This window comes from Schistocerca piceifrons, chromosome 3 (genome assembly GCF_021461385.2).
Source record: "Schistocerca piceifrons isolate TAMUIC-IGC-003096 chromosome 3, iqSchPice1.1, whole genome shotgun sequence".
Classification (NCBI taxonomy): Eukaryota; Metazoa; Arthropoda; class Insecta; order Orthoptera; family Acrididae; genus Schistocerca; species Schistocerca piceifrons.
Window position 1 is genome coordinate 908,394,358 of NC_060140.1, and position 16,179 is coordinate 908,410,536.

Sequence of the window (16,179 nt, forward strand, 5' to 3'; positions counted from 1 at the left end):
CTTCACTGACCTCTTCTAACATTTTTGTCCATTTTTCCATCCACTTCTTCTTCTCCGCCCTTACTATGGTCTGTGCCGCTTTCTTGCTTCCCTTATATTTTACCCTAGCTTCCTCTGTTCGGGTCTGGAACCATTCTCTGAAGGCTTTGTTCTTTCGAAGTACTGCCTCTTTACATATGTTGTTCCACCATGGGGTTTCCTTACTTCTCCTCTTTGTGCTAGTTCTTCCGCACACAGTCTCAGCTGCCTCAACTAGAGCCCTCTTAAAATCTCCCCATTCTTCTTCCACTGTTCTCTGATCTTCCTTTGGCAGCTTCTTCCTGATCAGTGTCTGGTACTGGGTCCTCCGTTCATCCTCTTTCAGCATCCATGTCTTCAACCTTTTCTCCTGTATGTCTGTTGCCCTCCTATCTTTTTTCTCTCTCAGGGTGGCTACCAACAGCCGATGGTCACTGTCTAAGGCCTCAGATGGAATGACCTTAACATCTGTGAGGCTGCTCATCATCTGCCTATCCACTAGTACATAGTCTACTACTGAAGTTTGGGACCAGTCTCCACTGTACCAAGTTATTTTGTGGCTACTTCTCTTCTTGTACCAGGAATTTGCGATCGCCAGCCCATTCCTCTTGCATAATTCCAGCAACAATTTTCCTTCTCTATTTCGGTTCCACCAGCCCTCTGGTCCCATTATCTCCTCGAATCCTTTCCTGTCTGTGCCAACATGTGCATTGAGGTCCCCTATTATAATCTGATTACCTCCATTTAGCTGCTTTTGCATGTCATCTTCAAATTCCTCCTTCTCCTGTTTTGTACACCCCACCTGTGGGGCATATGCTTGGATGATTTCAATGCTTTTTCCTTTCACTCGTACTCTGGCTTTTATCATTCGATCATTGATACCTTCCACCTCCTCCTGCAGACCCTCTCTGACCACTATTGCCACTCCATTTCTTCCCCTCTCATTCCCTATCCAGTACAGTTTACATCCTTTACTTAGTGGTTTTTCACCAACTCCTCTCCAACTAGTCTCAGCAAGTCCCAAGATGTCCAATTTCCTCCTTTCCATCATTTCTACAATTTCTTCTAACTTCCCAGTTAGAGTCCTTACGTTTAAGGTGCCCAGTCGTAAACCATCTCGTAATCCTTTTCCATTGCTTGGTCGGTTTCCTGTAAATCCGTTCCGTGATCCGAGGCATGTTCCCTTTTTAAAAGCAGTTGATTTATCCACTACTGGCTTGCTAGGCCTATCGCAGCTTCACCAGAGCCCCGTTAGCCGTCACGTTTCAGGGTTCCCATAGGGCCTTCCCAGCTACCGTAGCGGTCCTGGGGCACACTAAGTCCCCGCTGTACATCGCCCCTATAGGCAGTCCCCTACTTTGTGCCGTTGCCCATCTCCCACGACTTGGACGAGGGGTTGGACTTATGGGAGATTTCCCTTTTTAAATTTTCTAGCCTACCTGGCCGATTAAGGGATCTGACATTCCACGCTCCGATCCGTAGAGCGCCAGTTTTCTTTTTCCTGATAATGATGCCCTATTAAGTAGTCCCCGCCCAGAGATCCGAATGGGGGACTATTTTACCTCGGGAATATAATAACTCTACTGCAAAGAATTTAGTGGGCATTCAAGACAGTTACGTTATGTAGGCTGCATGCAAATCAGGCGAAATGAAGTTCGGGTCATTCTGATACTTCTGGGTACGGTGCACAGCACTGTATGGAATTGAACCACGGTCTGTTGGGAAACTAGAAAAGGAGAGAGTAAAAGCGTTTGAAATGTGACGTTGCAGAGGGATGTTGAAAATTAAGTGTACTGGTAAGGCAAGATGTGAAGAGGTCCTCGGCAGAGAAAAGGCATTGCGGGAAACTCTGACTAGAAGGAGGGACATGACGACATTACGTGTGTTGACACACGGGGAAAAAATTCCGTTGTAGTAGAGAGAATTCAACGTGAAAGGATTCATGGTTAAGATTCACTGATGGCATTACTGTTCTCAGTGAAAGTGAAAATAAATCTGCTCAACGAAATTGGAAATCCGTGGTAAGGTTCTATGGGACCAAACTGCTGAGGTCATCGGCCCCTAAGCCTACACATTACTTAATCTAACTTAAACTAACTTACTCTATGGACAACACACACACCCATGCCCGAGGGAACCCCCTCCGACGGGGGGAGCCGCGCTGACCGTGACAAGGCGCCCTAGACAGCGCGGCTATCCCGCGCGGCTCAATGAAATGAAAAGTCTACTGAGTACGGAGTATGAACTGAGAGTAAATCGAAGAACAACATCAGGGTTGATGGTTTCGAAGTAATGAAGTTATGAAATTCTGCTACCAGCCAGCAAAATAACCCTTGATGGACAGAGCAAGGACGACATCAAAAGCAGACAAGCATTGGCAAGGAGGGCATTCCTGGACAAGGAGATACAGGCCTTAATTTGAGGAAGAAATTTCTGAGAATGCACGTTTGGAGGAGAATAGCATTGTATGGTAGCGAAGCATGGACTGTGGGAAATCCGGAACAGAAGAGAATCGAGGCATCTGAGATGTGGTGCTACAAAAGAATGTTCAAAATTAGGTGGACTGTTAAAGCAAGGAATGGCGATGTTCTGCGCAGAATAGGAGAGGAAAGGAATATATGGAAAACAGTGACAAGAAGAAGGGACATCTGTTAAGACATTGGGGAATAACTTTCATGGTACTGGAGCGGGCTAAGATGGAGACGCGCTACTCTGGGATGACGAGGTTGACACAGGTGAGGAAATTGTGGCGGGCTGCATTAAAAAGAAAAAAGAAAGTGAAGGAAATCTCGATAACATCAACATTTTCATCAGAACTTGAAAGTTGACTGTGTTGGCTGCTGCATGTAGCACAATAAACATTGATCACATTAACTTTCATCACACTTCTAATAAATCGTCAGGACTCAACAGATGAATTACTTTTTTAAGGCACAGGTACCCTAACATTATCGATATTTTCACAGCGGGAAAGTTTTTGGGAACAAGGGATCCGTGCCTCTTTGTGAAGTTGATCAGATAATTTGCCGAAAACTTCCGGTTGCACCAAAGCACGAGTATTACTATTCGAGTAAGTTTATTTATCTAATATTTCACTATCCTCTTTTATCTTTGTCTTTAAAAATATCATGAGATGACGGATTGTTAAGAAATCAAAACCAAAAACGATAGCATCTAGATGACCTGAAATTTAAATACATAAATTTCAGTTTGAAAAAAACGACTGTATTACTATAAGGCAGCACGTCTAGTTCGTGTAACTCTCTTCATCATTGTTATGCTATTTTTGAACACTATAGGCTTTGCAAGGCGCTCTTATGTGTTCTGTAAACTCAACTTCATTTTAAACCACGCACCCAACCAAACCACACCCCCACCAGGCTATACTGGAACTTAGGTTGACCCCAGTGAGTTCTCTAGCTGCAGCGTAAAGTAAATGGTGACTCGCCCGATATGGCGACGCAGTCGTCGGCCAAGAAGTATCTGTGAAATCACTTTTAAATTTTGTGGAAATTAATTTCGTATTTATTTAGATTATCAATATAACGTTGTTGTGTGTCTTTTTCTATACAGTTCCTTCCTAATGTTTATAGAGCTATTGAGAAGGACCTATCGGTTGAAATATATTTGGCCATTAAAAAAATTGTGTTTGACTGTCGGTTGGTTGGTTTGTAGGGGTTGAAGGACCAGACTACAAAGGCCATCGGTCCTGTTTGACTTTCAGATGAGAAGGTCTCGGTACAACCTCGAGCTATTCTCATCTGTAATGGTTTGCGCTAATGTATGTTTACACAGATTATACAGATTAAATGCTGATTGAGCACTTCATACATGGAATACATGAATTTTAGCTTCACGTGAGAAATACACTTATATTTGTAACTTGTTAGTTGAAGTAGAATATAGTTCATTGCTACTTGAATGCATTATTCCTTAAATAATTTAATACATTTCTGATATATGAAATTCATTGATTATAACTTTGAGTAGAGAAGAGAATATACTTCTGTGTGCACACAATAAGACGAGCAATACATAACTGCTTGTGTACAATATCCTTTAAACAATATGCAGGATGCCATTGAGGAGGAGGAGCCTCGGAATAAAAGCTCTTCGAGCCTTCTCGTCTTAAGCGACATTACCTTATTACTACAGACTTAGTATGTGGTACCGGTGTTTATTTGTCTTATGATTGTTGTGTTGTTTGTGACTGTGTTGTGCCATGCAGTGTCATACATTGTTGGTTTTGGTCCCTTACATGTTGATCCCTTCGGAGTCATGTTCCCTTAGTGTTCCTTCATCGGTTTCGGAATCTGTGGTCATGTTTGTGTCCTTACATGACATTTGTTGTGTTGTTTGTGCTTGTCCACGCCTCCTTCCATATGGGTTTTTGCGCTTATATTCTTCGTGAAGAGCGTTCCATACAATATCGGCTACGTCGTTTATTGTGTCCCAGTCATCGGGATTACGTGTTATTCTGGCGATGTCATTGTCATTCTGTATAGGTCTCACTTGTGCTAGCGTGTTACACAACAGTGTGACATGTTCTGGTGACCCAGTTTCTCCGCATACGCATACTTCATTGTCAGTTAGTCCCATACGGTTTAAATGTACCGGATACGGCCCGTGGCATGTCAGGAAATGGACCATCCCCCGGCTTGGGTCGACATGTTTCAGTTGTAGTCCTCCGTGTACATCAGGAAAGAAAGAGAGTTTACTCGGCGACCCTTATCGGATGCATCCCACTCTCTCTGCCATGTTTGAATCCGCCATTGTTTCATTTGTGTTTTGTTCATAATGTTGGTTCCAGTAATTTCGGTGACTTTATCGAGCCTGTCCCTCTTAAGCCAGTAAAGTGCAGCTCTGTAACGTATTGTCACGTCTATAGGGCAGGTCCTCATCACAACCCAAAGTGCCTCTAGTGACGTGGTGCTGAAGGCGCCGCTCATTCTCAGGAGTACACTACGTTGACCTCGTCTTGCAGTTGTCTTGTTGGTCTGTATGTTCGGTCTGTGAGAAAACGTGAATTTTTCCCATTTTCCGTCTGATTGAGTAAGAAAGAACAATACCCCAGTTAAGCTAAAAGAACATAAACACATCAAGCTTTGCGGTCATAGAATGCGGTCGTGTTTGACGCAGTCGTACATTTGAGAAAAATGGAGATTAGCATACATAGGAGCAATCATATTTTGTGTAACATTACTGCCTCGTTTACTGAGATCGTCAGAAACTCGAATGGGATAAGTCGTCTAGATCACTGTGAGAGCTTTCTTTTTTTTCAGTTTTCCAGAGGTGGTGGTCGTTGTCATTCACAATAAAAAACGGTTTAGATCTAATCTGTTTCTTAGAAAATGTCGTTACCAGCTGACATCTAGCTCATTTCTCGGTAGCGACCAGCGTAATATCATAGGTAAGTCGTCAACGATCCAGCGACCAGGCCCTGCCTTCTGCGACAAGCAATATCGTATGGAGATTAAAGGTTCATCACCATCATCATCATCATCATTTAAGACTGATTATGCCTTTTAGCGTCCAGTCTGGAGCATAGTCCCCCTTATAAAATTCCTCCATGATCTCCTATTCAATGCTAACATTGGTGCCTCTTCTGATGTTAAGCCTATTACTTCAAAATCATTCTTAACCGAATCCAGGTACCTTCTCCTTGGTCTGCCCCGACTCCTCCTACCCTCTACTGCTGAACCCATGAGTCTCTTGGGTAACCTTGCTTCTCCCATGCGTGTAACATGCCCCCACCATCTGAGCCTGTTCGCCCTGACTGCTACATCTATAGAGTTCATTCCCAGTTTTTCTTTGATTTCCTCATTGTGGACACCCTCCTGCCATTGTTCCCATCTACTAGTACCTGCAATCATCCTAGCTACTTTCATATCCGTAACCTCAACCTTGTTGATAAGGTAACCTGAATCCACCCAGCTTTCGCTCCCATACAACAAAGTTGGTCGAAAGATTGAACGGTGCACAGGTAACTTAGTCTTGGCACTGACCTCCTTCTTGCAGAAGAGAGTAGATCGTAGCTGAGCGCTCACTGCATTTGTTTTGCTACACCTCGCTTCCAGTTCTTTCACTACGTTGCCATCCTGTGAGAATATACATCCTAAGTACTTGAAACCGTCCACCTGTTCTAACTTTGTTCCTCCTATTTGGCACTCAATCCGTTTATATCTCTTTCCCACCGACATTACTTTCGTTTTGGAGATGATAATCTTCATGCTATAGTCCTTACATTGCTGATCTAGCTCTGAAATATTACTTTCCAAACTTTCGATCGAATCTGCCGTCACAACTAAGTGATCCGCATATGCGAGATTGCTTATTTTGTGTTCACATGTCTTAATCTCGCCCAGCCAGTCTATTGTTTTCAACATATGATCCATAAATAATATGAACAACAGATTAAAGGTTAGTGCGGATTAATTCTGTGACGTCTGCTTGAAGTGCATGTAACTACCTGTGAAGTGTACAGCTGTTGCAACCAATCGCACTCTGACGTCCCAGACAGTAATGCCGTATCAGCTTATTTCAGAGCAAGCGCCACACCTGGTCGATATCAGACGTCGAAATGTAAGTGAATAAACTCCGTCTTACGCCGCTGAAAGCGAAAATTTGAAAGCGTGTCTGCAGGGTATCGCGCTGATAGATTCGGAAGTAGCTCTCGGAGGCCCAATTGTATCCTCCGCTGTGTAATAGGTCCGTGTCACTAAACTGTTGCGTTTACGCGTCAATTTGTGCCCCGTAATGAAGCCTTACACGGAGATAAATGTCCTCCGCCCCGCACAGTACTCACGGATGGGACCAGCTCATCGCCTGCCTGTCGTTCCGCAGCGAAGCTCTAACCTACGGATAATTTCCGATCCCAGGAACGTTCCTCGAGCTTTAATCACATCTGTTCCAAACACCGGTAATTATTCTCTTTGCCATCAAGTGTTCCACCTCGGGGAAACCGCCTAATTACTACCTCGACAGGAATCGTTTCTCTCCGTCCCGACTCCGTTGCCTAATTACTATATTTACGGCCTATTATTTTAGCGTTTTAGAAATCGGCTTAATTGCCGTCCCGGCTACCGCCTGACGAGTCGATGACGTCACAAGACACACGTCGCCCACGGCGCGCGCCCAGCTTTCTCCGATTACACCACACGCCCCATCCGTCAACCTGCGGCGGTCTCGTTCCGCGGGCAACAGTTGTTGCCAAGCAGGGGCACGCTACGAAATACCGCCCGTGCTGACGTCAGTTAATAAGGAAGCTATGTACACCTTCCCCTTGATGTATTCCTCTTATTGACATTTAACTATCGCCTTACAAACACACAAAACAGATTCTGCATGCGACGGTGCCTAGCACTTACAGTTGCTGTGGAATAGCTCTTCCTAACAGCGTCCCATACAAACGATCCAGTTGCGACTTTGCCTGATATTGTTCGTACCTTAGGTACTTGGGCTCTGCATGGCTCTAATTAAAAAGTATAGCTCGATGTAGTCGTATAGGAGCTGTGCACGTCTGCTTTCACGCCCCACAAGTCTTTTTCCTTCTTTCTTTGAGTCATCAGTCTCTTGACTGGTTTGATGCTGCCCACCACGAACTTCTCTCCTATGCCGACCTCTTCGTCTCAGAGTAGCACTTGCAACCTACCTCCTAAATTATCTGGTGGATATATTCCAATCTCTGTCTTCCTCTACAGTTTTTGCCCTCTACAGCTCCCTCTAGTACTATGGACGTCAGTCCCGGATGTCTTAACAGATGTCATAACATCCTGTCCCTTCTCCTTGTCAGTATTTTCCACATATTGTTTTCCTCTCCGATTCTCCGCAGAACCTCCTCATTCCTTACTTTTTCAGCGTTCGTCTGTAGTAGCACATCTCAAATGCTTCGCTTCTATTCTGCTTCGGTTTTCCCACAGTCCACGTTTCACTACCATATGTATTGTGAATATATAGAAAGAAGGATCCTTTATTGGATGATTATATGATAACGGAACAAACACTGGTAGCAGTTACTTCTGTAAAATATCTGGGAGTATGCGTGCGGAACGATTTGAAGTGGAATGATCATATTAATTGTTGGTAAGGCGGGTGCCAGGTTGAGATTCATTGGGAGAGTCCTTAGAAAAACAAAGGAGGTGGTTTACAAAACACTCGGTCGACCTGTACTTGAGTATTGCTCATCACTGTGGGATCCGTACCAGGTCGGGTTGACGGAGGAGATAGAAAAGATCCAAAGAAGAGCGGCGCGTTTCGTCACAGGGTTATTTGGTAAGCGTGATAGCGTTACGGAGATGTTTAGCAAACTCAAGTGGCAGACTCTGCAGGAGAGGCGCTCTGCATCGCGGTGTAGCTTGCTGTCCAGGATTCGAGAGGGTGCGTTTCTGGATGAGGTATCGAATATATTGCTTCCCCCTATTTATACGTCCAGAGGAGATCACGAACGTAAAATTAGAGAGATTCGAGCGCGCACGGAGGCTTTCCGGCAGTCGTTCTTCCCGCGAACCATACACGACTGGAACAGGAAAGGGAGGTAATGACAGTGGCACGTAAAGTGCCCTCCGCCACACATCGTTGGGTGTCTTGCGGAGTATAAATGTAGATGTAGATGCTCCAAACGTACATTCTCAAAAATTTCTTCCTCAAATTAAGGCCTGTGTTTTATACTAGTAGATTTGTCTTGGCCAGGAATGCCGTTTTTGCCAGTACTAGTCTGCTTTTGATGTTCTCCTTGCTCTTTCCGTCATTGGTTATTTGCATGAGCTGTTAAGCAGACTGTGCGATAACTCTCGTGCATGTCACCTCTTGCAGTCTTCGAATTATGTGGAAGATATTTTTCCGAAAGTCAGACGGTATACTTCCAGGCTCCCACATTCTAAACACCAACGTAAATAGTCGTTTTGTTGCTACTTCCCCTAATGATTTTAGAAATTCTGATGGAGTGTTACCTGTCCCTCCAACCTTATTTGATCTTCAGTCCTCCAAAGCTCTCTTAAATTCTGTTTCTAATACTGGATCCCCTACGTCTTCTAAATCGACTCCTGTTTCTTCTTTTGTCACAACAGAGAAATCTTCACCCTCATAGAGGCCTTCAGTGTATTCTTTCCATCTATCTGCTCTCTCCACTGCATTTAACAATGAAATTCCGATTTCACTCTTAATGTTCCCACCCTTGATTTGAATTTCACCGAAGATTGTTTTGACTTTTCTATATGCTGCCTCAGTCCTTCCGACTGTCATATGTTTCTCGATTTCTTCACTTTTTCATGCACCCATTTCGTCTTAGTTTCTCCGCGCCTCCTGTTTATTTCTTCCCTCTTCGACTTGTATTTCTGTATTCCTGAATTTCTCTGAACATAATGGGATTTCCTTCTTTTATCCATCAGCTGAAGTATTTGTTCTGTTACCCATGGTTTCTTCAATTATGTGTTTGTTTCCAGCTTCTGTGGCTGCCCTCTTTAGATACGTCCATTTCTTTTCAATTGTACTGTCTACTGGATTATTTTTTATTGCTGTATCTACAGCCTTAGACAACTTCAAATGTATCTCGTCATTCGTTAGTACTTCCTTATCCCACTTCTTTGCATGTTGATTCTTCCTGATTAACCTCTTAAACTTCAGCCTGTTCTTCATCACTACATCACTACTACATTGTGATCTGAGTTTATATCTGCTCCTGGGTATGCCTTACAATCCAAAATCTGATTTCGGACTCTCTGTCTGACCATGATGAATCTAACTGAAATTTTCCCGTATCACCCGGCCTTTCCAAGTACACCTCCTCCTCTTGTGATTCTTGAACAGAGTATTCGCTATTACCTGCCGAAATTGATTTCGGAATTCAATTAGCCTTTCGCCTCTCTCATTCCTTCTCCCCAGGCCATATTCTCCTGTAACCTATTCTTCTAGTCCTTCCCCGACAATTGCAATCCAGTCCCCCATGACTATTAGACTTTCATCTCTTTTTACGTACTGTATTGCCCTTTCAATATCCTCGTATACTTTCTCTATGTCTTCAGCTTGCGATGTCGGCACGTGTACCTGAACTATCGTTGTCGGTGTTGTTTTGCTGTCGTTTCTGATAGGAATAATCCTAAAACTGAACTTTCACAGAATCACACTCTCTGCCCTACCTTCCTATTCATAACGAATCCTAACTCCGTTATACCATTTTCTGCTGCTGCTGATATTACCCTGTACTCGTCTGACCAGAAATCCTTGTCTTCTTTCCATTTCCTTGCAGCTAACTTTATGTAAGTTAAAACCTGTAGCTGTGTGATCCTGCAGTCAAATAGTCATGCATTGGCAAGAATTGCGAGTTAAGTAAAATACACTGAAAAATAAAATAAAAATAAATGCATAAGTCAATAAAAATATTCTATCTAACGTCTGCAGTTGATGTAGAAGACAGAGAATTATGTCGAATAATGGTTATTCAAGGAAGGACATCTCAAATAAATGGGAAATGATACTAAGACATTCAATTAAAGTACAGACAGAAATACCCCTATCAAATGCAGTAAATTTATGTTGAGAGCGTTACGAGAATGGTAGCAAAATTATGAAACTAAATAGTCATCAAAGGTATGTGAAAACTAAGTTAATTTAATGATCCTAACACACTAACAGCAACATGCTGATCCACAAATTAATACACTTGATACGAAGAATAGTAACTCATACTCTGTCTATTCTCAGTTCCGCAAATTAAGTTGTAAAAGTTCTCTCAAAATATGAAGCCTCTTCAAAAGTTAGAGCATTATAGAGACCGTTCATAACCCAGAAACAGTCACCTGTATGACTGAAACATGCGTGTTACTCTAGACTGGTTTGCCTTCTTCCAGAACTCGGCACAACATGTCCCAAATTGCTCCCTCGAGTTTGTCACTCAAAAAGTCCCGGTCTCCACTTAACTCCCATAATTTTCCACTACTGTCTACTTCTCCACTGGCTGAAGGCCGTCCCCACCTACATTGTCTTTAAGTTCCACAGACATGATCTGATTTAGGTTGACCGATTTCTGGACTAAACTAAAATATTACAGCAATATTTAAATAAAGAATATGCTGGAAAAATTGTACGTTTAAAGCCGGCGGCAGGCATAAAACATCATCCGAAATTGTACTGAATGCTTTCTCAGAAAATTGTTTTGAACAATTAGTTCGTGAGCCCACTCGAAGCGTAAGTGGTTGCGAAAGCATACTTGACCTTTAAGCAACAAATAATCCTGGACAAATAGTGAGTATTTTGACGAATACAGGTATCAGCGACCACAAGGCAGTTGCTGCTAGGCTGAATACCGTAACACCTACAACCATCAAAAAGTATTTATATTTAAAAAAGCTGATAAAAATGCTCTCAACGCCTTTTTAAGAGACAATCTTCACTTCTTCCGATCTGATAATGTAAGTGTAGAAAAGTTATGGAATGTTTTCAATGAGATAGTATCAACAGCAATTGGGAGATATATACCACGTAAATTAATAAGTGATGGTAATGATCCCCCATGGTACACAAAACGCGTCAGATCGTTGTTGCAGAAGCAACGAAAAAACCATGTCAAATTTAAAGGAACTCAAAATCACCAAGATTGGCTAAGTTTTACAGACGTTCGAAATATGGCGCGTACTTCAATGCGAGATGCTTTTAATAATTTCCACAACGAAATTCTGTCTCGAAATCTGGCAGAAAACCCAAAGAGATTCTGGTCATACATTAAGTACACCAGTGGCAAGACACAATCAATACCTTCATTGCGCGATAACAATGGTAAAGTCACTGATTACAGTGCCACTAAAGCAGAGTTATTAAACACGGTTTTCCGAAAGCCCTTCACCAAAGAAGACGAAGTAAATATTCCTGAATTCCAATCAAGAACAACTGCCAAGGTGAGACACATAGAAGTAGATATCCTCGGTGTAACAAAGCAGCTTAAATCACTTAATAAAGGCAATGCCTCCGAAGCAGATTGTATACCAGTCACCTTGCTCTAAGAGTATGCTGATAAAATAGCTCCATATTTAGCAATTATATACAACCACTCGCTCACAGAAAGATCCGTACCTAAAGACTGCAAAATTGTTCAGGTCACACCAATACCTCAAAATGGAAGTAGGAGTAATCCGCTGAATTACAGGCCTATATCACTAACGTCGATTTGCAGTAGGGTTTTAGAACATATACTGTATTCGAACATTATGAAGTACCTCGAAGAAAACGATTTATTGACATATAGTCAGCACGGATTCAGAAAATATCGTTCTTGTGAAACACAACTAGCTCTTTACACTCATGAAGTAATAAGTGCTATCGACAGGTGATGTCAAATTGGTTCCATATTTTTAGATTTCCAAAAGGCTTTCGACACCGCTCCTCACAAGCGTCTTATAATCAAACTGCGTGCCTACGGAGTATCGCCTCAGTTGTGCGACTGGATTCGTGATTTTCTGTCAGAAAGGTCACAGTTCGTAGTAATAGACTGAAAGTCATCGAGTAAAACAGAAGTAATATCCGGCGTTCCCCAAGTTTCATGTGGGCGCTGCGGTTTCCCGAGCGTGAATTGCGTCTTATCTAACTCTGGCACGACGATTCACCGAAATTAGCTGCACTGTCTTCTTCGTTGAGCCCACAGGTCGACGAAAGCATCGCGGATGCTTCTGAGCCCATGAAGCGGCTGAAACTGCAGTTGAACTACGGTCTCTATTGTTCCTGATCTATATCAACGACATAAGAGACAATCTGAGTAGCCGTCTTAGATTGTTTGCAGACGATGCTGTCATTTACCGTCTTGTAAAATCTTCAGATGGTCAAAACGACATACAAGATGATTTAGATAAGATATCTGTATGGTTCGAAAAGTGGCAGTTGACCCTGAATAAAGAAAAGTGCGAAGTTACTCACATGAGTACTAAAAGAAATCAGCTAAATTTCGACTACGCGATAAGTCGCACAAATCTGAGGGCTGTAAATTCAACTAAATACTTAGGGATTACAATTACAAATAACCTAAATTGGAACGATCACATAGACAACATTGTGGGTTGAGCAAACCAAAGACTGTGATTCATTGGCAGAACACTTAGAAGGTGCCACAGGTCTGCCAAAGAGACTGCTTACACTACGCTTGTCCGCCCTATTCTGGAGTACTGCTGTGCGGTGTGGGATCCGCATCAGGTGGGACTGACGGATGACATCCAAAAAGGACAAAAAAGGGCAGCTCGTTTTGTATTATCGCGAAATAGGGGAGATAGTATCACAGACATGACACGTGAATTGGAGTGGCAATCATTAAAACAAAGGCGTTTTTCGTTGCATCGGGATCTTCTCATGAAATTTCAATCACCAGTTTTCTCCTCCGATTGTGAAAACATTCTGTTGGCACGCACCTACATAGGGAGAAATAATCATCATGATAAAATAAGAGAAATCAGGGATCGCACGGAAAAATTTAAGTGCTCATTTTTCTCGCGTGCCGTTCGAGAGTGGAACGGTAGAGAGACAGCATGAAGGTGGTTCATAGAACCCTCTGCCAGGCACTTTATTGTGAATAGCAGAGGAATCACGTAGATGTAGATGTAGCTGAAAAGTTTATAATAAACTATGAAAATTTATAAAATGTTACTGTTTTGCATCGTCAGTAAACTGTTCGACAGATAACTGGACGCCGCACAGCAAGAACAAGTTAAGCATGACAATATACGTAACGGATGTATGTAGGGAAAGCTGCCGATTCAATACTAGCATCATGCAGTAAAGTGGTGCAGTGACTTGTGTAGCTCATGCCTTACACAGTGTTGGAAAAGGAATTCGTAGTAAATTCTTTTGACAAATTTACTGTTTATGTCAAATAGGTATTTTTGGAAAGCCCTTCACGTTTTGCAACATTTAAGTAGTTACCTCTAGACAAAACTTCAACGTTGTGAAAAACATTAGACAGCACTAAAGCCGCTTTAGTTGGAGTAACCAAGAATAATAGGTAATTCTGAATGTTCAGGAAAACTTTCGTACATAAAATCAACTCTTGCATTTATTCCTACTGCCATAACTGGAAAAGAAACTGTCAAAGGAAATGGAAAATGTATTTGAAAAAAAAAGGGAGTATCATACACTCGCCCTTGTTAATTCGCTGGGCAGTGTCGAATCAGGGGCTACGGCTCTTCCCGAATCACGGAAGTGGCACCGTAATCTGAGCTGGTTTTAGTTCAGCCACCGTCTGACGTATTGTGTTTGACTGTAACAGTCCGGTTTACCAGTAATATAACTTAAAGTATTTTTGTAATCATTACTTATAAAAATCGATTTCAATAAAACCTGACATTTGTACAGTGCCGTGAAATGCTTCAGTGAATATGTTGTGTGTGAAGCACAGTTTGATTACTTGTACCATAAAGAAGGAAATGCATCATACATTACACACAAAAAGGCACTCATATAAAGTTAAAAATAACGAGCCGATGTTCTTTGCGCCAGTTCTCTCTAAACTATTTTATATTCGTAGCACATTCTGCTGTGTTGCTAGAGGAGGCCGAAATGCATGCGTTTAATTACACGCAGACTGGCGTGAGGTCTGGAACAGGACAATGTCTTGAGAATTGCAATAAAGTACGAATATCTTGAAATACTTAACTTTAATCCATAATTGTAGAACTTCGGTCGTTACTGTACATGCTTCAATATATTAATTACCAAATGCTATGGCGCCCTGCTAGGTCGTAGCAAATGACGTAGCTGAAGGCTATGCTAACTATCGTCTCGGCAAATGAGAGCGTATTTGTCAGTGAACCATCGCTAGCGAAGTCGTCTGTACAACAGGGGCGAGTGCTAGGAAGTCTCTCTAGACCTGCCGTGTGACGGCGCTCGGTCTGCTATCACTGACAGTGGCGACACGCGGGTCCGACGTATACTAATGGACCGCCGCCGATTTAAAGGCTACCACCTAGCAAGTGTGGTGTCTGGCGGTGACACCACACATTCATTTAATGTCTTTATGTCTGTGCTGGTTCTTTTCGTTTTTTTTTCTCACAGATTAAATTTTTACAGCAACACACGTACTGATTCTTCAGTACCACGGAGGTGTGCCGGCCTCGAATCTAATCCACCTGGCGGACTCAAGACAAGGGTCACTGTGCCGGTCAGCTTGGATGTGATTTTCAGGCGGTTTCCCACATTGGTGAGTACCACGCTGGTACCCAAGTCCTGTTCCTGTTACACGATTCGCAAATATTTAGAAAACTTTGTGTCACATTGTCATAAAAAAACACTACACACAAACAGTTGAGATTATTTCATTCTGGGGGTAAACTGGTGGCGACAGGAAGGGCATATCTTAAAGTGAGCACGCCAAATCCGTTAAAAATAAATACACTACTGGCCATTAAAATTGCTACACCAAGAAGAAATGCTGATGATAAATGGGTATACATTGGTCAAATACTAGAACTGGCATGTGATTATATTTTCACGCAATTTGGGTGCATAGATCTTGAGAAATCAATACCCAGAGCAACCACCACTGGCCGTAAAAAAGGCCTTGATACGCCTGGGCATTGAGCCAGAGCTTGGATGGCCCATGCAGCTTCAACACGATACCACAGTTCATCAAGAGTAGTGACTGGCGTATTGTGGCGAGCCAGTTGCTCGGCCACCATTGACCAGACGTTTTCAGTTGGTGAGAGATATGGAGAATGTGCTGGCCAGGGCAGCAGTCGAACATTTTCTGTATCCAGAAAGGACCTGGAACATGCGGTTGTGCATTATCCTGCTGAAATGTAGGGTTTCGCAGGGATCGAATGAAGGGTAGAGCCACGGGTCGTAACAACACATCTGAAATGTAACGTCCACTGTTCAAAGTGCCGTCAATGCGAACAAGGGATGACCGAGACGTGTAACCAATGGCACCCGATGCCATCACGCCGGGTGATACGCCACTATGGTGATGACGAATACACGCTTCCAATGTGCGTTCACCGCGATGTCGCCAAAAACGGATGCGACCATCATGATGCTGTAAACAGAACCTGGATTCATCCGAAAAAATGACGTTTTGCCCTTCGTACACCCAGGTTCGTCGTTGAGTACACCATCGAAGGCGCTCCTGTCTGTGATGCAGCGTCAAGGGTAACCGCTGCCATGGTGTCCGAGCTGATAGTCCATGCTGCTGCA